The 23,934-nt window shown below is 36.1% G+C and overlaps 1 protein-coding gene across 11 annotated transcripts in view; it reads left to right on the top strand.

Moving 5' to 3' along the window:
- SOCS5 (suppressor of cytokine signaling 5) overlaps positions 1-23,934 on the top strand; it is a 62,047-nt gene that overhangs the window by 3,225 nt on the left and 34,888 nt on the right. Inside the window, exon 1 of one of the 11 annotated variants that reach the window (XM_036872771.1) lies at positions 11,235-11,253. The exons of the other annotated variants lie outside the window; for them this stretch is intronic. The gene's annotated coding sequence lies outside the window, so the exon portion shown is untranslated. Of the gene's footprint in view, positions 1-11,234; positions 11,254-23,934 lie in introns of those variants that run through there. 11 annotated transcript variants of the gene reach the window in all.

Raw genomic sequence — 23,934 nt, 5'->3', positions numbered from 1 at the left:
GGTGAGGATTAAAAGTGTTTCCTTAGCACAGAGAAAGGGTGCAACAAATACTAGATATTATTTGTAATGTTCATTAGGTATGTACAGGTACTTGTATGCTCATTTGTTTCCTTGCTGTTAACGAAGTCACTTTGTGGCTACAGAAAATTCCCAGATAAATACATGATCAGTATTTATCATATTTATTTTATAAATAACAGTCTGCTTTAAGGGGCACTTAGTGCAAATGATGCCCTCATTTATTATTTTTTTTAGTCCTTACTCTGCTCACCTTGGACCTTGAATTAGGTGTACCTATCAAGTTAGAGTGAAGGTGGCTGTTTTTCTGAATGTCATTGGGAGACCCTGTTGCAGTTTCATTATTCTAGAATTAAAATGTTAATAATTGATTTGCAGATATTCTACTGAAAATACAGTGAGTTCTGGAGTCCTACTGGTCAAACTTAGCTGAGGAAACCAGGGCTTTATAAGGTCTATTATTATTTGCAACCCCTTTCTCCCAATGGAACCTTGAGAAAATCATTGAGCCTTGTTTTCTGTTAAGTGAATATTTTGATGACTTCATTCATTAAACTGTTAGGTTTTAGTGATAAAATTTGCTTAGCTCCAATTTTGTAACGTTTCGTTCTTTTTGATTTGCTATAGTCCAGGCCTAGTTAGTCTCAAGAACATGTGGTTTAGCAAATGTGCTTTATGGTGACAGTGGTGGATTTCTTCTACTGGATATTCTGGAGTTCTTCCTTATCAGGTTGTGCAGCTGATTTTATAGCAGCTCGTCTTCCATTTACAGTCCTCTTAACTTTTATTCTCCCACATGTTTGTGGTCTTTCCTTCTCACAACATCTTTACCATCTGTACCTCCACGTAGCTTCTTACCAGCTGTCACACATGAGCTTACTTTTTTTTATACCTCTTTTTTTTAACATTAATTTCAGTTATTTTTAAAATGTATATCACATAATATTTTAAAATTGCCCTTATTTTTAGAGTTTCATTGAATTGAGCCCATTTTACAGGTTTGAGATTAAAATCAGAAACAGGTTATAGCTCAAAAGCATCTTTATTATGCCAGTAGTTGATTTTTCCTATTTTGTTTTAGATCTCAGGCAGGCATTCTGTTGGTGGTACTTCAGATGATAAATACGTCCCTTTACTCTGAAGTAATGCTAACCAGCAGGGCTAAGAGAGTTACATGGAGCCATCAAAAGCTTCCAGTCATTTTTTTTTCTTTCATTGATACAGAATTTTAATGTTTGAGAGTGACCAGCTCCTAATCTTCTTCTGATAAATTGTTTTAATAAAGATTATGAAATTATTATAATTTGTTGGCCATTTTTGGCCTCATGACATGCTTTTAGGAATTTTGCAGAACTTAGACATGCAGATCTTTTCTTCACGTCTATTACATAATCTAATTACGTGAATAAAATATTTAGTTAAATATGGTTTCAAAAGATACCGTAAATACCGTGCTATAATAAAAAACAACCAACCGTTGCTCAGTTTTTCATTAAGTTGATTTTCTTTATATATTTAAAAATAATAAACACATATATATGGAGTCTAAAAAAAAATGGTTCTGAAAAACCTAGGGGCAGGACAGGAATAAAGACGCAGATGTAGAGAATGGACTTGAGGACACGGGGAGGGGGAAGGGTAAGCTGGGACAAAGTGAGAGAGTGGCATGGACATATATACACTACCAAATGTAAAATAGATAGTGGGAAGCAGCCGCATAGCACAGGGAGATCAGCTCGGTGCTTTGTGACCACCTAGAGGGGTGGGATAGGGAGGGTGGGAGGGAGGGAGATGCAAGAGGGAGGAGATATGGGGATATATGTATATGTATAGCTGATTCACTTTGTTATAAAGCAGAAAGTAACACACCATTGTAAAGCAATTATACTCCAATAAAGATGTTAAAAAAAATAATTATGGCTTATGAATTGCCTGTTAGTCATATTGAAAATTCATGGGTACATGGACTGAGCAGATACAGCCCATGCAAACTACTTTCTTAGCTTCAATGTAGATGTTAGAGAGTGAGAGTTAGAGATGTTAGAGAGTGAGATAGTCTAAATTATATTTAGAGGCTGAGTTGTGACCCAGGAAGGGGATCCAGAAGTCATGGAGATAACTTCCTTGAAGGCATTTATTGTAGTTACTGGCTGGCTACAAAGTCCGAGGAAGAACATGTTGAGTGTTGTGGGACATGGTTCTGAAAACAAGAATGATGTTGTATGTGAAAATAATTATAAGAGGGGTTACCATTTTTTGACTGTTATGTTCCAGGCCAAGTGATTTGCAATCATTCTTTGATTTAATTCTCTTAACAGTTCTGAAAGGTGGGTGGCATTATCCAGTTTTATCAAAGAGGAAATTTGATTCAGGGAGGTTAAGTGACTTTCCCAAGTTGGCCAATATGTGGTACAATTGGGACTAAGGCCCTGGTCTTTTGATTGTTAACCCTAAACATTTCCGGGATATTAGAAGGCAGCTCTTAAAACTTGTAATTGTTTAATTTAGAGTTTATGAAATGTCGTTTTACTTCTTTGCTGTGGCAACTTTGGATGTCATTACCACAAGAGGTAGTATCTAGATATTTTGAGAGGATTTAGAGACATTCCTTAAATTCTTGATTGTTAAGGAAATCTAGGGATGTTTTGGTGTACAGTCTTATCTGCAGTGCTGGCTGCCCATAAAATGTTTCTCCTGTTGCCTTTATAAAATGCTGGATCATTAATGGGCATTAATAAGGGTAACATTAACAAAGAAAATAGTTTTTGGTGGAAAAGACTACAGAGTAGGCGTCCAGAGACCTGGGTTCTTCTAGTGGTCTGAAAGACTGGTGTGAAAACATTAGGATAGCATTGAAACAGGCTTAACGTTCTTGCTCTGGGAGTACGGGAAGGCCTGAGCTGTGTCTTAAGAGACGAGCAGGTGAGGAGAGGTTGTAGAGTTGTAAGCAGAGGGAGTACCAGTGTGTTAGATGAATCACTGAGCTGTATTTTTTTGAACTGTAATTTCTTCAAATGTGAGTTAAAATATAAGAAAATATTTTATATTTTACTTATAAGGGTAACGTATTGTATAGAAACTGTTACACATATTTTGTATTTGTTGATTTTGGAATCCCCCAAAAATGAGGTTCTAAGAACCAAGTAAATGTGAAAGTGCTTTGTAAATTTTTAAGTGTTCTACCAGTAAGAGGGAAAGAGGAATACTGATACTCTTGTGAAGGATGGACAAAGAGGATGCTGTGAAAACTTAGGTAGCAGGAAGAGAAAAGTACAAGAGGAGAAACAGCAGAAGTGGAGAAGGGAGGTGTTAAAAGATGAAAGAAAGGAAGTGAATAGATGTGAAGAAGATTGAGTTGTAGTTCTCTTTGTGCCTGTTGATCAAAAGGAGGGTTATAAGTCTGTAACTGAAGACTTTTAACATTAATTTATGGTAAGGAAAAAGCTCAGCAGGTAGTTGAAACATTTTATTCACTTTTCGTGTAGTCTACACTGACCATGTTAACAAGGCTATGAAAATAGGCTAATTGAGAGTTGGCTGTATTGTCTGATTGTTTCCTCACTTCTGTATAGGTTTAGCTAATGGCTTTAAATTGTATAAGGGTGCTCATAAAAATAAAATAAGCTGCACTGAGTTACTGTTTATTCTAGATTTATTGAAAATAAAAGGGCATAGTGTGTTTAAGGAAAAGGGTGAAGTTTGATCTGTCAAAATGAGTGCAAAAGAAAATTAGGAAATCAGACTAGAACCAAGGTAGAATGGGAACAAAATGCCATAGTAGGAGTTAGTATTTTTATTTTGTTTTATAGATGAGGAAGTGATACAAATAGTTTGGTTCTTTAAAAACTGATTATAGCTGTAATGAAGAGTACAGGCTGGAGGAACAGAGAATTGAGACATTTATTCACCAAGGAATACGTATGGCAGGGTGAATGAATGAGGCATTTTCTCTGGCCTCTGGTAGGCAAATCACAGTCAAGGATGCCATTTAAGGCTCTGCCCTAGTTCAGGAACGAGATTATGATGGTCTGGATTAAGGAATTTGTAGTAGGGATAGAAACAAGACCACTGATTTCAGAGATATTTAGGAGTTTAAGTCCTCCAGACTTGGTTAGTGTTTGGAGATGATAGAAGCTGAAGACGAGTCTAAGGTTCCTGACTTGGCAGGAGAATAATATGTGCAAGTTTGAGAGAAGGGGAATACTGAGTTTGCTTTCAGATAAGTAGTTACACTTTTTAGATAAGTAATAACAAGATATCAGTTGGAAATAACGGGTCTAGCTCAGGAACATGGTTAAGTTTATAGATATGATTTGGAAGGCATGATGTTTATAGTTGAAAGTTTTGAAATTAGACAAGTAATGACCATAATTCCTAAATAATAATGCATGCAGAACAAAAAGTAACTGCCAGTGCTGGCCCTAAGTTTGAGAGTGTAGACGTTTTAAAATATGTATTTTAAATTTTGCCCACCTCCAGTCAAACCCCCACCGCGTAGCTTTATAAAGAATATATAGAAATATTTGCTGCCAGAAATATTTTAGTGTCCTTGAAATAGTGTACCGCATCCTGTCTGGCCATCAGCATAACAGGGAATTTGTAGACAAATGCACTTCCTTATTCTTCACTTTAGTCTCTTTTTGGAATTCTCTTTGCTTCCTTGAGCTGGTGAGGTAGTCTGAACAGATTTTGAAGCCTGAAGGCTTTTTTCACCTTCTTTAAAATCTAGCCCAGATCAGCCCTATTCAACCATCTCTTTGCCTCTCTTTCTCTCCTACTCCTACAGCCCTATGGAGCTCAAGGCTCTGGCAAATAAAATGGCACTCCAAGAAAGAAAAGTAAAAACAGCACAAGAGAAAGAACCTTGAAGAGGACTGTAATCTTTTCAGTTCTCCCCCAAAGGTTCTACTCTCTAAGCCAGGGGATGGAGTTGGTGAGTCATTAAGAAGTGATGTCCAAATTCAGTAAAATAAATACATCTATTGGGAGCAAGGTCTTCAAGTGCTGAGGGAATTTGGAAAGAATCTGAGGTGGTTTAGCACTTAGTGGAAAAGATGAGTTTTTGGTTCAGTTTTAAAGGAGGTAGAAAGACAAGGCTGTGCAGCAAAAGGTAACAATAACATTATTAAAGAGGGAGGGAAAACAGTATGTACCAAGGAAGTAGAACATTAAGAAAAAACAAAGGAACTGGTGAACAGGACTCTTTATCTAAAATGCACGGTTTGGGATGGAGTTAATGAGGAATTAGGGTTGTTACATGATTGAAGACTAAAATTTGGAGTTAGTACTCCTTGAACACATAGTAGAAAATTGAACATGAACAGAAGAGTATGTAACATGATTTAAATAGCAATTAAGCAATTATGGAAGATGACAACTGTTATATATAGGTTATGATGTATATGGCACTGATTAATTTATATACCACCCAAATCCCTTATATTTTCTCTTTTTGTTTTCTTATTATGTACTTCTATACCCGTAGTTCTCAAACTTCCCTGGGCATACAAATTATATGAAGCTCTTGTTTGAAATATAGATTCATCCATGTTACATGTAACAGTGTTTAGGTCCTTTCAGTTGCTGACTAGTGTTGCATTGTATGGATATACTGTAGTTTGTTTATTATTATTGTGGAAAGAGTTGTTCTAGTTTTCAACTATTATGAGGAAAGCTGCTATGAACATTCTTGTATAGGCTTTTTGTGACACATGTATTCTTTACTTGTGGGTGAATACCTAGAAGTGGAATTGCTGGGTATATGGGATAGGTGTGTTTAACATGAGAAATTAACAGAGCAATTTCCAAGGTGGGTTTACCATTTTACACTCCTACCAGCAGTGTTCCCGCTTCCTTTCTTTTAGGGAAGAGTTTGGGTGCAATTGATGTTCTTCCTTAAATGTTTGTAGACTTCACCAGTGAAGCCATCTGGACCTGGAATTTTCTTCGTGGAAAGGCTTTTAATTAAGGATTCAGTTTTTAAAAGAATAGGTCTAAGACTGTTCAGATTTTCTGTTTCTTTTTGTGTCTGTTTTGGTAATTTGTGTCTTTCAAGGAATTTGTCCACTTCATCTAACTTGTCAAATTTATCAGCTTGAAAATAAATTATATATTTTATGAAACAGTATTTCCTTTTAATGTGAGTAGGATATGTATTGATGTTCCCTTTTATTCCTGGATATTGGATTCATTTTCTCCTTTTCCTTCCTGATTAGTGTAGCTAGGGGTTATCAATTTCTTCAGTCCTTTCATATAATCAACTTTTGGTTTTGTTGATTTTCTCTGTGGTTTATCTGTTTTCCATTTCATGATTTGAGCTCTTTTACTAATTCCTTACTTTCTCCATACTTGGGTTTAATTTGCTCTCCTTTTTCTAGCTTTTAAGGTGAAAGCTTAGGTCATTGATTTTTAATTTTTTAAAAAAATTATCAACACTTAAAGCTATACATTTTCATTATCATTATATACAAAATAGTTCCTAATTTCTCTTATAATTTTTCTTTGATTCATGGGTTGTTTCAAAGAGTTTTGCCAAATAATTTCCCAATATTTGGAATTTTCCAGGTGTTTTGTTACTGTGTTTTCATTTAATGCCATTGTGATCAGAGAACAAACTCTTAATAATTTCAATCCATTTAAGCTTTTTTTATTGTTTTATGGCCCAACACGTGGTATATCTTGCTGAATGTTCAATGTGTACTTGAGAAGAATGTATATTCTCCTGTTGCTGGGTGGAATGCTCTCTAAATGTCAATTAAGTTAGGTTGGTCTTTGTATATCTTCTACATTTTTACTAATTTTCTGCCTGCTTGTTCTGTCAATTACTGAGAGAGCAGAGTTGAAGTTTTCACCTACAATTTTGGGTTTCTCTGTTTCTCTGTTCAGTTCTATCAGATTTTGTTTCATGTTTCAAGCACTGTTAGAGCACTGTTAGGTGCATGCACATTTAGGATTGTTAAGTCTTGTTAATGAATTGGTCCCCATGTCATCATGAAATGTCCCTTTTTATTCCTGGTAATTTCCCTTGTTCTGAAGTCTCTGTGTCCTTTTGATTTTGCATGGTATATCTTCTTCCATCCTTTTACTTTTAACCTATCTGTATCGTTATATTTAAAGTGGGTTTCTTGTAAACAGCATGTAGCTGGGTCTTGCTTTTTTATCCAGTCTGACAATATCTCTTTTAATTTGGTGTGTTTATACCAGGAATTGGCAAACTATGGCTGGCAGACCAAACTCTACCACCTGTTTATGTAAATAAAGTTTTATTGGGACATAGTCATGTTCATTCATTTACATATTGTTTGTGGTTGCTTTTGTGCTACAGGTGGCAAGGTTAAGTAGCTGGGACAGAGACCAAAGCATAAAATATTTTCTGGTTCTTTATAGAAAATGGTTCCTACCACTAGCTTAGACCATTTACACTTAATGTAATTAAGGTTGGATTAAAATGTACTATCTTACTATTTGTTTACTATTCTTTTTTCCTTGTCTTCTTTTGGATGGATTATTCTTTATGGATCCATTTTATTTTTTCTGTTTATAAAATATTTCTCTTAAAAAAATTTTTAGTGGTAGTCCTTATAGTTAATTAATAACAGTCTGCCATCAAATAATATTATACCACTTCATGAGTAATGCAAGAATCGTACATAATGTTACAATTTCTCCTTCCCATCTTTTGTGCTTTTTTGTCATACATTTTGATAATGTGTGTTTTAACCCTGTTGCTGATCTTTTTGCTTTTGTCAGGCAGTTACCTTTTAGAACAATTAAAAATGAGAAAAATGTCTTTCATATTTGTCTCATTTTAATCATTTCTTTAGATCTTCATTTCTTTGTGTAGATTCAAGTTTGTGTCTAATATCATATTCCTTTTGCTTGAAAAGCTTCCTTTTACATTTCTTTTAGTGCAGCTTTCTCTCTCTTTCCCTCTCTCCCCACTTTGTCTCTCATTTTGCCTTCAGTTTTGGAAGTTATTGTTAGTAGTTACAGAATTCTAGGTTTTCAGGGTTTTTTTTTACCCCTTTGAGCACCTTAAAATGTTATTTTCCATCTTCTCATATGCATAGCTTCTGACAAGAACTCTGTGGTGATTTTTATGTTTGTTTCCCCATATGTAATATGTGTTTTCCCTTTGGCTGCTTTTATGATTTTTCTCTTTATCACTGGTTTTCAGCAACTTTATTATGATGCTCCTTGGTGTGGTTTTATTTGTGTTTATTCTTGTGATTTATTGAGCTTCTTAGATCTGTGGGTGTATTATTTTCATCATATGTGTAAAATTTCTAGCTATCTAACTTCGAATTTTTGAATTCCCAAGTATTTTTCTCCTCAGACTCCAGTCCTGCATATGTTCATTCAGCCACTTAATATTAGTTCACAGGTCACTGAAGCTCTCTCCATTTTTCTTCTAATCCGTTTTTCTTTTCTTTCAACGTGAAAAGTTTGTGTTTCCCAGTCTTCAAGCACACTGATTTAAAAAAATTCTCCTTTGTCTAATAGGCTGTTATACCCATCAAGTTAAATTTTTATATCAGGTGTTATTTTTTTTTTTAGTTCTAGAATTACCATTGATTTAAAAAAAATAACTTCCACTTCTCTGTTAAGATTTTTTTCTTTTTTTTCATTATGTCCATGTTTTCCTTTAAGCCTTTGAACTCTTTTCTAATAGCTATTTTGAAGTCCTTGTATTAAAATTCTCTTTATCCCTACCACTCCTGGATCCTGATTATAGGTTACCATTTCTTATTTTTTCATACATCTGGTAATTTCTTTGGGGGTTATGGTGTTGAATATTTGCCTTGATTTTTTTTTTTTTTTTTTTTGTCTTTCTTTCTTGAGTATTAAGTTTTATTCTGGCAGGCAGTTGCTTTGTGGATCAGATTGATCTTTTCAGTTTTGTTTTCAGGGTTTTTTGGGTTTTGGTTTTGGGCAGTTCTAGAATAGCTTTCAGTTTAGGGCTAGTTTGGGCCCATTACTGAGGCATGCCCCTTCTTGTGTCTCACTTGATTGCCCCATGTGTTCATCAAGGTTTATTCATCCCAGCTGGTGGAAACTGAATGATCCTGGCCCTGTGTGAACTCTGGAAGTTGTTAGGCTTAGAGCTCCCTGGTATTTGTTATTTTCTTGAAGTTTTTCTTTGTCTAGCCTCATAGATTTACATAACACACATACGCAGATTGGTGTTTAGCCAGAAACTCAGGGAGACCTCTTCTGTAGATTGTTGAGCATTTCTGTTTAGTTTCTTCCTTTATGGTAATATGCCCTGCAAATTCTAGTCGTCTCAGACTCCACAAATTCTGATCTCTGTCACCTCATCTCAGTGAGACTGTTGGCTCTGTTTGGGTTCCCACTCCTTTTGTTGTAGTTCCAAACAGAAAGCTGGGGCAGTCTTTGGGTTCACCTCATTTCTTTCCCTTTTTTCAGAGGTCATATTTCCATACTGCCTGTTACCTAGTGTCTGAAAATAATTGTTTTATGTTTTGTCTAGTTTTCTACTTGTTTGTGTCAGGAGGACAATTCTGGACTTTGTTGGTCCCTTTTGCCTTCATTTTTGAAGGGTATTTATGCTGGATGTAGAAATTTAAGTTGACAGCTCTTTTTTTTTTTTTTTTCCTTGTAGCACTTTAACATCATCATTTCAATATTCTCTTGTTTAAGTTGTTTCTGATGAGAAGTTAGTAGCCATTCTTACCATTGTACACTTGATGTAATACATCTTTTTCCCCCCCTCTGGCTGCTTTAAAGATTTTCTCTTTATCTTTGGTTTTCAGCAATTTTATTTATTCCAAGACTAGCTTAGCCCTAATACCAAGGCATGGCCTTTCTGAGATCTCTATCAAATGCATGTCATGTTCATTGAGGTCTCTCTACTCTAGCTGCCAGGAATTTGAACAACTCCCAGGTAGTTGTTCAGCTCATGCTCCATAGTTGTTCTTTCCCCAGATTTTGTTCTTTGACTCGCCTCATGCAGTTTTGCCTTGTGCATATGCAGCTTAGTCCCTAGGCAAAGGATTAGGAGATCTCTCTACAGGTTTTTGAAACTTTTTCTCTCCACAGCTCCCTTCTTTCTTGTATTGTGCTCCTTAAATTCCATGCCTTCAGTAGCCTCAGACTTGGAGCTCTATTTTCTCAACTCAGTGAAATATCTGTGTTCTTTGGGGGTTCCCCTTCCCTGTGGCACAAGCAGAAAGCCAGGGTGTTCGTGAGTCTTTGTTTCCCTTCTCTCAGAAATCACAGTCCTATGCTGCCTGTTGTCCAGCATCTGAAAATTATACTTAATATATAGTGCCCCGTTTGATGGGCAATACGTATAAAGTATTATTTTCAGATGTTGGACAACAGTCAACATAGGACTGCCTTTCACATCAGGAGGTCATAACTGGAAATGGAAGTGTAGAATTTCATTTTAATTTTTCTTCTTTTTAAAAACTTTTTTGCCTCACGGCTTGTGGGATCTTAGTTCCTGACCAGGGATCGAACCTAGGCCCTCGGCAGTGAAAGTGCAGAGTCCTAACCACTGGACCGCTGGGGAATTCCCTGAAAACTTTTATAATTTTTGGTACAGTATATCATACTTTTTAGAGTATGGCTTCATTAAAAAAATAATGCCAGCTCATATTTTAATTTGCAAGCCATACAGAGAGCTACAAAGAAGAAAGTTCACAAGAAAGAAAGAAAGAAAGCTCAATATCCCAAAACCCAGAGTTTACCATGGTTACCTTTATCATTTCAGATCTCATATTGCAAATATGCACATAGAAGAATAATTTATTTTTTAAATGGATTCATGCAGTTCATGCTATTTTTTATTAAAAGCACTTAAATTTAATTAACGGGGTAAATTTATTAAACAGAAGCAACACTGGAAAAATGGCTCAACCACAGATAAATATTTATTTACTACAAGAGATATTTCCTAAAAGATTTTTCTCTAAGGTTATGAAATAAGATTATGGAAAAAGCCTAAGAGGTTAGAATCATTATGTCATAGTTCGCATGCTTCAATAGGTCTCTCATATAAAAAAGAATCACATGTTGGTAAATACCTGCTGTTGGTAGGAGAATAAATTGGTACAAATTTCTAAATGGCTATTTTAGCTCAAGCTGCTATAACAAAATACCATAAACTTATGGTATTATAAACAACAGGTGGCTTATAAACAACAGAATTTATTTCTTACAGTTCTGGAGCCTTGAAGTTCGAGATTGGGATGCCAGCATGGCTGGGTTCTGGTGAGTGCCCTCATCAGGGTTGCAGACTGCAGACTTCTTGTATCCTCAAATGGCAGAAAGAGAGCTAGCTAGCTCTCTGACTGCTTCTTATAAGGGCCCTAATCCCATTCATGAGGGCTCCATCCTCGTGGTCTAATTACCTCCCAAAGGCCCCACTTCCAAATACCATCACATTGGGGATTCGATTTCAATATATGAATTTTGGGGAGATACAAACATTCAGTCCATTACAATGGCAATTTGGCAGTATTCAGAATCCTTAAAAATGTTCACATCCTTTGCCCCAGATTCCATTTTTAGGAATTTATTATAAGCAAATAAGAGATGTGTACATTATGTGTACACATGAGTGTGTGTGTGTGTTATTCATTTCAGTGCTATTTATAATGTTTAAAAATTAGAAGCCTGTTAAATGATTAAATTATGATACAGCCATATAACCAAATACCATAAAAACATAAATTATGTTTTTTAAATTTTTTGTTTAGTATACTACTAATAAAAATAATTGGCAGGTGATAAAAATCATGAGCTTTAAGATGTTTAAGGGTATAAGGTATAAGAAAATATTCAAATATAGTAAATAAAAAAAGTAAGATGATATTTTGGAGTATCTTAAAAAGGATATATTTATTTAAAAAATAGGATGTAAAATAAAATACGCTAACTTTGAGTAGTTAAATTATGGGTTATTTTTCAATTATATACTGTTTAATATTTTTCACATTTTCTACAATAAGCATGTACTATGTTAAAAATCATACAAAAAACTTAATTTTTAAAATTCTGATAAATTGAATGATTGGGAGGATGAGGGAAGAAGGATTTAAGTGATTGTAGTTTTTCTCATCTTAATCATGCCTCTTCTCCATTTTTGCAGGTACTTTAGCTTGAACTTTATCTGTATAGATTCAGTGAAACAGGCATTTATTCTTATACTGTATATGTAATATATATCCTAAACTTTTTCTAATTTAAGGCAATCTCCCATGTTTCATAGTTTAAAATTGTGGGTTTGTATCAAGCACTGCTTTGCACACTTGAAGAGATTTAATATTGCTTTCTTTCCCTTTTCCATTTATTTCCAGAGCTGTTTTTTTAAGTTTTTGTCTTGCTTTCTCAGCCAGTGTTACTGCCCACCTCCTTGCAGATGTGGATGCCTTTATGTTAAAGAAAGAAGTTGTAGTCTTTAGTTTTCTTAATAAAATATTACATTTGCTGTCTCAATCCCTAGCATCTTAGGCATATGGACCTGGTGCTCTTCAGGAACTCACTCTAGTGACTCAGCTTCCCATTTTTTGCTATATATTGAACATGTTAGAAATCCAGTGGAGAAAGTTACTATTCTAAAAAAGAGACAAAGGAATGTTGTGGTTAATGAATAAAGAAATAGACATGTCCTCCAGGGAGGTATCATTTATACCAGACTTCAGAGAATGACCTTAACTTGAATAGTCTAGTGTCTATACCTCAGCAGTTACAGATCCAGAAAACTCATTTTGGTCAGGGGAACTGATTTCATGCTAAGCAAATTTACTGAAGACTCATATGGGAAACAAAGTTAATTTCTTAATTTACATTAAGAAATAATATCAAGCCATAATATTTTGATAGCCTACATCTTCATTGTAGGGCTACATCTACCAAAGGAATGTGAACAGTTGGGGTCCAATAATCAGACTGTGTTTTCCTGAAGGCTCAAGGCAGTACATTCTTCTTCGATTACCTTATTTTTAGTCTTTGTGAAGGGCTCTATAGCTGTGGGCAAATTTTTTAACCTCCCGAGTCTCATCATTAAAATTGTGATAATAACTAGCTACTTTCTAGGCTTGTTGTGAGAACTAAATAAGATAATCTATGAAAAGTGACTAACCTAGTGCCTATCAGACAGTTGCCATTCAGTAATTGTTCAGATGATTTGTTGTCTTCTACTTCTAGATTTGAGGTCTGGGGTTTAAGAAAGGCACTCTTGTTCTTTTCTTTCCCTCTGCAGGCATTGCTGGGAACTCTACTGGGCTAAGTGGTGTTGAGGTACTAACACTACTTGATTTACAAGAATATTGTTGTTCTGAGTGATAAAGTTTAACTTAATCTAGTGAAGAACTGTAATGAATCTTTGCATAGGTTATGTTTCACTGTGAGATCTAGCCATTTTAATATTTTGAGACTAAGGTAAGAATCATTCTTTTAAGGAATTCAGTAGTGTTTGCTTTTCCAATTTGACATTTGTAAAACAGCTTGCTATTTCTTGTAAAACAAACAAGTAAATTCCAGATAACAAATTTAATAAGCTGTTTTTACTCGTTGCTGACAACTTAGTAAGGTTTGTGCTCTGTAGTTATTTCTAATTCATTATATTCATAGATTGTAATGTTGTAAAAGACCTAATCCCTTCCCCTTTCCTTCAGATGAGCTTACTGAGGCCCAGAGAACCAGCCTGAAACTAAGCCAGACAGCTGATGCATCATAGTGGGTCCCTGGGACTGTGAGGTGCCAGTGCAGCTGGGCCCAGGACAGTGAGGCCCTTGATATAAGAGTTTGTACTCTGGAGGAGGCAAGGAGAGCGGCCAGCTCCTTCTTTTGGATGTCAGCATCCTTTCTTTCACATGGTTGTGAGAAGGCGGTATTGAATTCAAGCAGTGAGCTTGCCATAGTCCTGAGTGGCAGACATCCTAAGTGAGTCCCTTCTAGAAGGAGCCCCTGCTTGCCCCTCCTTCCTTGCTTAGCCAAATCCAAATCAGAGTGAATGAACAAATGTCCTTTTTGTGTCAGGTACCACGTCTACTAACTAGGCACTGTGGAGCAGTTGGGACTTACCTGGGAGGTTTTTTTTTTAAAATTATTTATTTTTGGCTGCATTGGGTCTTCGTTGCTGCACGTGGACTTTCTCTAGTTGTGTCTAGCGGGGGCTACTCTTCATTGCGGTGCACGGGCTTCTCATTGTGGTGGCTTCTCTGTTGCAGAGCGTGGGATCTAGGCCCGCAGGCTTCAGTAGTTGTGGCACACGGGCTTAGTTGCTCCGTGGCATGTGGGATCTTCCCAGACCAGGGTTCGAACCCATGTCCCCTGCATTCGCAGGCGGATTCTTAACCACTGCGCCACCAGGGAAGTCCCTACCTGGGAGTTTTTAATGGCAGAGCTGAGACAGGTCTCTAGACTCCAGCACACTCTTCTTTTTGCCATATCCCTGTCCTCCCTACATCAGATGAATTTTTTTTTTCTCTTCTGAATTACTGTTTGACTTATATGGGAGACTTGTTAAAGAATATTTTGACATCTGTTTAGAAGTTATTCTCTAATTGTCCTAAGTAGTACTTTCTTATTTACAGTTCTGGTTTCTCATTATCTCATGGGTGTGTATTATGTCCTCAACTAAATCCTTGTGGACCTATACCATTTTGATCTCTTTCCTGTGACCCTTAGGGCTTGGAATATTTTAAGCATTCAGTAAATTGTTGATCAGTAAGTAAATATTGGTTATCAATTTTTTAATTGTACCAGACTTTACATTTTAACATACTTTCAACTAGAGAAGGATCTGGATTTGCTACTTAAAGCTTGTAATCTCAGAAGATTTAAGATTGAAAAGAGTTATAAAAGTGCTGTTGTCATTTGAAAGAAATTGAGTGCTCTCACAGATAACTAACTTCGAATGCTTTAAGATCTAGGAAAAGTTAGGGACGGTGAGGTTGGTCCCTTATTTAAATAAATGACTTGTGGCCATCCGTTTGTGTTTTTGTTTTTTAAAATCACAATCTAAGATCTAACTTTTTTGGCAGCCAGCAAAAAATATATATGGTTATAGAGAAGAGCTGTCTTGAATTATAATCCTCTGTGTGTTTTGGTGGACTAATTTGCTATGGGTTTATTTCTTGAGAAGAAAAAAAAAATTTCATGCCTCCTTAGGATGGTTTACAGAGGTGCAGTTATGACCAGTCTTAGCACGTGGTCCCAGTCAGCAGTCTTTTTTCTCCCCCCAGCTTTATGGAGGTATAATTGGTAAGTAAAAATTGTACATATTTAAGGTATACAGTGTGACGATATGATACACATATACATTGTGAAATAATTACTGCAATCAAGCTAATTTATATATCCATCATCTCACATAGTTACCCTCTTTTGCGGGGTGGCTGAAAACATTCAGGATCTACCCTTTTTGCAGATTTCAAGTATACGATACAGTAGTATTAACTGTAGCCACCATGCCATACATTAGATCCCCATAAATTATTCATCTTATAACTGAAAGTTTGTGCCCTTTGACCAACATCTCCCTATTTCCCCCACCCCCAGGCCCCTGGCAATCACCATTCTACTCTCTGTTTTTATATATCTCACCTTTTCTTTATCTATCCTGTCAGCATTCTTAAAAGTGTATGTTTTTTATATCAAGGAGAATCAGAGAGAAAAATCTGGATAAACCGTTGTAAATCTATAATTGCTATTAGAAAAAATAAGGGACATACCATACTAATAATGGACAATAATGTCATTTTTATTTCAAGGACCAAATGAATATCTAGTATGAATGTGGAATCTTTCTTTTGACTTGATATTATTTGTTTTGTCTCAAATTATCTTTCTTACATGGTGATGTTAAATATTTATCTTTAGTTGTTACTAGGTATTAACAGACTCTATGGTTGGTTGAGGGATGTAATTGTTTCTGAGTCTAGAATTTATACTTACGCCATATCTTTGTATAATTTTTTAAAATTTAAGTCTCCTGTCTGCTATCTCTGCATGCTCCCATTTCACTGGTGTTCACATTTATTTTGAGCCTTAATTTGTAAATAACTAGAAAGTTCTAGGATAATTTATACTATGTATTTTTTTTAAACAAGTTTTCATAATCAGAACAATTTTTGTGGTTTTTTTCCGGCTGTGTTGGGTCTTCGTTGCTGCACGCAAGCCTTCGCTAGTTGCGGCGAGCAGGGGCTACTCTTCGTTACTTTGGCTTTTCTTGTTGCGGAGCACAGGCTCTAGGCACGTGGACTTCAGTAGTTGCAGCATGTGGGCTCAGTAGTTGTGGCTCACGGGCTGTAGAGCACAGGCTCAGTAGTTGTGGCGCATGGGCTTAGTTGCTCTGCAGCATGTGGATCTTCCCGGACCAGGGCTCAAACCCGTGTCCCCTGCATTGGCAGGCGGATTCTTAACGACTGCGCCACCAGGGAAGTCTCTACGTATTTTTAAAAGCTTTAAAAACCTTTGATTAGGCTTCCCTGGTGGCGCAGTGGTTGAGAGTCTGCCTGCTAGTGCAGGGGACACGGGTTCGAGCCCTGGTCTGGGAAGATCCCACATGCCGCGGAGCGGCTGGGCCCGTGAGCCACAACTGCTGAGCCTGCGCGTCTGGAGCCTGTGCCCCGCAACGGGAGGGGCCGCAATGGTGAGAGGCCCGCGCACCGCGATGAAGAGCGGTCCCCGCACCGCGATGAAGAGTGGACCCCGCTTGCCGCAACTAGAGAAAGCCCTCGCGCGAACCGAAGACCCAACACAGCCAAAAATAAATAATAAAAATAAATAAATAAATAAATAAAGTAGCTAAAAAAAAAACCTTTGATTAACGTACAGTAAAATTGACTTTTTTGGTGGGGAGGGCATATGGTTATTTAAATTTTACCTCGTATATAGATCCATGTAACCACCACCACAGTCAGGATACAAAACAGTTCCATCATGCCCCAGAACTCCCTCATGCTGTCCCTTTGGATCACACCCCAAACCCCTGGCTATCCCCTCTTAACCCCGGACAATCACTGATGGTCATGTAAATGGAATCATACAGTATGTATACTTTTGAGACTGGATTCTTTCATTTGCAATAATGCTCTTGAAATTCATCCAAGCTATTGCATATATCAATAATTCTATTTTGTTGCTCAGTAGTATTCCATTGATAAACTGTACTACAGTTTGATTATCTGTTCACCTATTGAAAAACATTTGGGTTATTTTCAGTTTGGGGCAATTATGAAAGAACTGTTATAAACACTTATGTACAGGTTTTTGTGTGAGCACAGATTTTCATTTCTGTAAGATAAATACCAGGGAGTGGGATTGCTGGGTCATATGGTAAGTGTATATTTAACTTCATAAGGAACTTGCCAAACTTTTTCAGAATTTATGTCCCATTTTGCTTTCCTACTTAGAATGTATGCAAGTTGTAGTTGCTCTGCATCTTCTCCAGCATTTGGCGTTACACTTTTTAAAAACAATTTTAGCTGTTATAATATCGTTATGCCTTTAATTTAGATATCCCTAATAGCTAAAAATATTGACCACCTTTTAATGTAGTCAGTTGCCCTCCATCTAGCTCTTTGGTGCACTTTTTGTTCAAGTCTTTTACCCAGTTTTTAATTGGGGTCTGTGTTTTCTTACTGTTGAGTTTTGAGAGTTCTTTACATATTCAGAATTCAAATCCTCTGTCACATATGCCATTTGTAAATATTTTCTCCCAGTCTTGTAGCTTGGTATTCATTTCTTGACAGTGTCTTTCACAAAGCAAAAGTTTTTAATTTTGAAGTCCAATTTATAATTTTTTTTCTTTTATGGATCATGCTTTTGGTGTCGTGTGTAAAACTTTGCCTAACCCCATGTCACTACAGTTTTATCCTGTAGATTCTAAAAGTTTTATAGCTTTGTATTTTACATTAAGATCTGTGATCCATTTTTAGTTAATTTCTGTATAAGGTGTGAGGTTTAGGTTATATTTTTGCCTATGGATGTCCAGTTGTTACAACACTATTTTTGGAAAAGACTATCCTTTTTCCATTAAATTGCCTTTGCAGACATCTTTGTCCAAAATCAGTTGCCATATTTGTGTGGATCTGTTTCTCAACTATAGTCCATTGATTTATGTGTCTGTTCTTTAACCCAATACTGTACCCTCTTAATTACTGTAGCTTTAGAGTAACTTTTAACATCAATTAGTATGATTCTTTCATTTTTATTCTTTTTAAGAATTGTTTGGCTTTTTTAGTTCCTTTACTGTTGTTGTTAGAACAAGTTTGTCTATATATACAAAAAATATCCTGGGGGGTGGTAGTTTGATCAGAACTGTGTTTAATCTACAGATTAAATGGGAAGAATTGACACCTTTACTATGCTGAGCTTCCAATTCATGAATGTGATACGACTTTCCATTTATTTAGATCTTCTTTGATTTCTTTAATAGTGGTGTAGCTTTGGCATACAGCTCTTATACCTGTTCTATTAGATTTATACCTCTGTATTTCAAATTTTGGGGAGCTATCATAATGATATTTAAAAATTTTGGTTTCCACTTTTTCATTGCTAGTATTATATACGTGATTGATTTTTGTGTGTTGACCTTATACTTTATGACTTTGTAATTTTACTTATTAGTTCTGGGAGATTTTGTGTAGATTCTTTGAGATTTTTATGTAGACAAACATGTTGTCTGCAAATAGGACTTATTTTTTTCTTTGTAATCTGTATGCTTTTTTTTCCCCCTTGCCTTCTCATACTTGCTAGGACTTTGAATACAGTGTTGAATAGAAGTGGTGAGAGTAGGTATCACTGACTTGTTCCCAATCATAGGGGGAATGTATTCAGTCTTTCACCATTAAGTATGATGTTAGCTGTAAGCATGTCCTTCCTTCTACTTGATTTGGGTTTACTTTGCTCTTCTTTTTTTCTAATTTAAGGTGGACACTTAAGATTATTGATTTGAGAATTTTCTTCTTTGATAATGTAAGCATTTAATGCTATAAATTGTCCCCTGAGCATTGCTTAACTGCATTGTACAAATTCTGATGTGTTTTAATTTTCTTTCAATTAAAAATATTTTCTAATTTTCCTTGAGATTTCCTCTCTGACCTGTCGATTATTTGTAAGTGCATCATTTAATTTCCCAATTTTTAGAGATTTTTCTGTTATCTTTCTGTTATTGATTTCTAGCTTAAATTCATTGTGGTCAGAGAACATATTTTGTGTTACTTAAGTTCTTTTAAATTTGCTAAGATTGTTTTATGACCCAGGAGAAGGTCTGCCTTGATGAACATTCTCTGTGGACTTGAAGAGAAAGTTGTTGGGTGGAGTGTTCTACAAATGTCAGTTAGATCCAGTTGGTTGACAGTTTTGTTCAGTTTTCTATCCTTGCTGATTTTTTGTTTACTAATTAGATAGATTACTGAGATAAGCATGTTGAAGTCTCCAGCTATAGTTAGAGATTTCTGTATTTTTCCTTCCAGTTCTGTCAGATTTCACTTCATGTATTTTGACGCTCTGTTAGGTGCACACACATTTAGGATTATTATAATCTTCTTGGTGAATTGACTCTTTTATCATCATATAATGTCATTTTTTATGCCTGGTAATTTTCTTTGGTTTGAAGTTTACTTTATTCGGTATTAATATAGCTACTCCACCTTTCTCTTGATTAGTATTTCTATGATATATATTTCCCCATCCTTTTACTTCTAACCTACTTATATTATCATAGTTGAAATAAATTTCTTGTAGGTGACATGTAATTGGATCTAATTTTTTTTATCCATTTTCATAATCTTTGTCTTTTTTTTTTAATTAATTAATTAATTTATTTTTATTTATTTATGGCTGTGTTGGGTCTTCATTTCTGTGCGAGGGCTTTCTCTAGTTGTGGCAAGCGGGGGCCACTCTTCATCACAGTGCGCGGGCCTCTCACTATCGCGGCCGCTCTTGTTGTGGAGCACAGGCTCCAGACGCGCAGGCTCAGTAGTTGTGGCTCACGGGCCTAGTTGCTCCACGGCATGTGGGATCTTCCCAGACCAGGGCTCAAACCCATGTCCCCTGCATTGGCAGGCAGACTCTCAACCACTGCGCCACCAGGGAAGCCCCAATCTTTGTCTTTTAATTGGTATGTTTAGGTGCTTTACATTTAATGTAACTGCTTATATATTTGGATTGAGTGCTACCATTTTATTGTTTGCTCTCTGTTTGTTCTTTTTGGTTTTTGTTTCTCTTTTTCCCCTTTCTGCCTTCTTTTTGGTTATTTGAACAGCTTTTGGAGTTCCATTTAAGTTTATCTTTTTTTTTTTTTTTTTTTTTTTTTTTTTTTTTTTTTACTATATCTCAATTTAGTGTTGGTGTGGGTGTGTGTGGTTGCTCTAGGGATTGTAATATACATATCTAAATTCTTATAGTCTACTTAGGATAAATATTTTCCCACTTAAGTGGGATGTAGAAATCTTAATACTATATATCTCTTTACTCCCTTCTTTTTTTGTTGTGTTGTCATATATATTATGTCTACATACAGAGAAAACTCCATCAGACAATGTTACAGCTTTTACTTTTAACCACCAAACATTTTCAAAAATTCAAGAAGAGAAAAATAGTTTATTGTATTTACGCATATGGTTATTAATTCTTCTTTTTCATAATTCTTTTTCATTCCATTTTTCCCTTGGCATCATATCCCTTCTGCCGTTTAGTAATTCTGTTAGAGCTGATTTGCTTGTAGTGAATTTTCTTGGTTTTACCTTCACCTGAGAGTGTCTTTATTTTGCCTTCATTCCTGAAGGATATTTTCACTGGATATAGAAATTCTGTGTTGATGGTTCTTTTCTTTCAGTCTTTTAAAAATATGCCATTTCCTTCTGAACTTAATGGTTCCTGGTGAGAAATTCACATCCATTCAAATTGCTCTTCCCTTATAAACACTGAATCACTTTTCTTTTTCTGTCTACTTTCAATTTTTTTCTTTGTTTTTAGTTTTTATCAGTTTGACTTTTATGTGTCTGGGCATGGATTTCTTTTTTTTGAATTTTATTTTACTTATTTTTTTATACAGCAGGTTCTTATTAGTCATCTATTTTATACATATTAGTGTATATATGTCAATCCCAATCTCCCAATTCATCCCACCACACCCCCCCCCCCCCACTTTCGCCCCTTGGTGTCCATACGTTTGTTGTCTACATCTGCGTCTCTATTTCTGCCCTGCAAACTGGTTCATCTGTACCATTTTTCTAGGTTCCACATATATGGGCATGGATTTCTTAGGGGTTTATTCTGTTTGGGTTCTCTGAACTTCTCAAATCTATATATACATTGTGTCTTTTACCAAGTTTGGAAAGTTTTCAGCCATTATTTCCTCAAATGCTTTTCTGCACTGCACTCTTTCACTTTCCTTTTAGGATGCCAGTGACTCCAGTGTTAGACCTTTTGGTATCCCAGTGGTCCTTGAGGCTTTATTCATTGTTTTTTTCTCCTTGTTTTTCAGACTTGATAATTTCTATCCATCTGTCTTCAAGTTCACTGACTTTGTTTTGCCATCTCCATTTTGCTTATTGAGCTCATCCAGTGAATTATTTCAGCTGTATTTTTTAGATCTAAAATTTACATTTGGTTCTATTTCTTTGCTGAGACTTTTTTTAAGTCTTGTAAATTATTAGATTAATTATAAAAATTAGTACATGCTTGTAAAATAAAGATATATGTAGAAGTATATGAAGTTTTAAAATCTCATTGTGTGGCTGTTACTATTAATAGCCATATAAATTTTTACTTTTTTTCTATTGCAAACCAACATGCAAGTTTATATGTTTATATTCGTGCGCACACACTCCCACTTGTACGTCTATAGAGTAAATTTTAGAAGTAGAATTCTGGGTAGGCATCATTTTGAATATCCACAAAAGAGTCCACATAACCTTTCCCCATTGAGGTGTAGTGTGAAGGTTATTTCTTGTTTTGCACTAGCATAAATTCTTGGGGAAAAAAACTTTTTTTTGATCAGAAAAGCTTTTCTTATGTTTTAGATTAGTTCAGTAAAATGGCTTCCCAGAACCAGAATTAGTAGATTAATTGTTATGAACATGCTTAAAGTTTTTGATAATTTGTAAATTGATGTTCCAAAGACTTGGTTGATTGACACTTGTAACTATGGAATTTAAGCTGAGGAATAAAGCCTTTGTGTTTCCACTACCAAAGAACAAGAGAGTATTGGCAATTTGCAGAGACCTTCTATTCATTTCAAAAGTGTTTGCCCTTCTTGGAGCATTTTTATAATAGCTGCTTTGAAGTCTGTCAGATACTTCCAACAACTGTGTCATTCTCAATTGTTGATGTCTCTTTATTGTACCATGCAAGTTGAGATTTTCCTGGTTCTTCATATGCCAAGTAATTTTGGATTGCATCCTGAAGTATTATGAGACCCTGGGTCTTGCTTAAATTCAGTGGTGAATGTTCATTTTTGTGTTTTAGCAGCCAGTGGACCCTGTTGGTTTAGGCTGCAAGTTGCAGCTAGCTTTCTGTGGGTTGTGATTTCAATATCAGTTTGGTTTTCAAAGCCTGTAGTGCTTTGCTATTTGGATCTGTCCTGTGTGTACACTGCCCATTGGCCAGTTTGAGATAGGTGACTATTTTTTTCTTTGTTCTATTCTCAAAAGTTTTTGGTTTGCTATTTAGGATAAATTCGATGCCATGTTCAGCTCTGGAGTGAGCCCAGGCGTTCATAAGCAACCTTATGGAGTCGCTTTTCTGAGTTCCTCCCACTCAGCTATTTCCGCTATACTTTCTACTTCCCTGGGAACTCCCCTTTTTAGTCCTCCAGCCAGAAAGCTTTGTCTACTGTGCTCACTTCCTGTGATTGTGCCCACATGCAGGGACCAGCGGTAGGAGCACAGAGAGGGGGAAAAAAAGGTTAGGAGAGGGTTTTGCCCCACCCTCTTGAAACCACAGCTTCTGGGATTGGAGAGGATTTCTCTCCCTCAGACCTTTAGGTACCTGTGGGCCCCCTGTTGTTACTGCCTCCCTTTTCCTGCCCAAGCCTGAACTAAAGCACTTCACGTGAAACACTGTCTACATTGCTGCCCACTTCCAGGTTTCCCGCAGTCCACGTGGCAGGATACAAGAGGGAAAAAAGTAAACCCACCCTTGGTTCCATGGCCCTTTGAGTTCTGGTCGTCTTCCCCAATCTACCTGCTACCATTTACTTTTTACAGTCTTTAAATAACTGCTCCGTACATTTTGTTTAGATTTGATAGCTGTATTCAGTAGGAGGGTCAGGGTGGAGTGTTTTTACTTTATCTTAGCTGGCACTAGGAAGAACCCTGTATTGTGTACTTTTAAGAAGGGCATTATTTATTCAACCAACATATGTCCTTATCATTTGAGTCCTCACCATGTGCTGGGCACTTTAAATATATTATTTGTTTACTTCTCTGACAACTGTCCCCCTTTTAGACATGAGGAAATTGAGGAGTAAACTCTTAAACTAGGTCCAGAGGCACAGATAGTAAGTGACAGGCTGGGATTTGAACACAGGACCCAAGGTGTGTTCCCAGGACCAGCATCATCAGACCCACATGAGAACTTGCTAGAAATGCAAAATCTCTAACCCCACCTCAGATCTACTAAATCAGAATTCTGGGAATGGGGCCCAGTAATTTGTTTTGATGAGCCTCTGTTAATCTGATGTATGCTAAATTTGAGCACCACTTCTCTATGCTGTAGGACTTAACAATACTATGTTTTAGTTTCTTAGCAGAACTTTAATATAAGAAACAGAAGTAGCTTTTCACCCTTGCTTGAGACATATGGTAGTATGTGGAGTGAGAACTAATTTTCTTACTCATGTCACTAACATATAGCTTTAAAATCACACTTTTCTATATTATTCAAGCTTATGGTAGTTAAAATATAAATACTATGAATTTTAAAAATTTAAAT

Source organism: Balaenoptera musculus, chromosome 13 (assembly GCF_009873245.2).
Source record: "Balaenoptera musculus isolate JJ_BM4_2016_0621 chromosome 13, mBalMus1.pri.v3, whole genome shotgun sequence".
In the NCBI taxonomy this organism is placed as follows: domain Eukaryota; kingdom Metazoa; phylum Chordata; class Mammalia; order Artiodactyla; family Balaenopteridae; genus Balaenoptera; species Balaenoptera musculus.
This window is presented reverse-complemented; position numbering and strand designations above follow the sequence as displayed.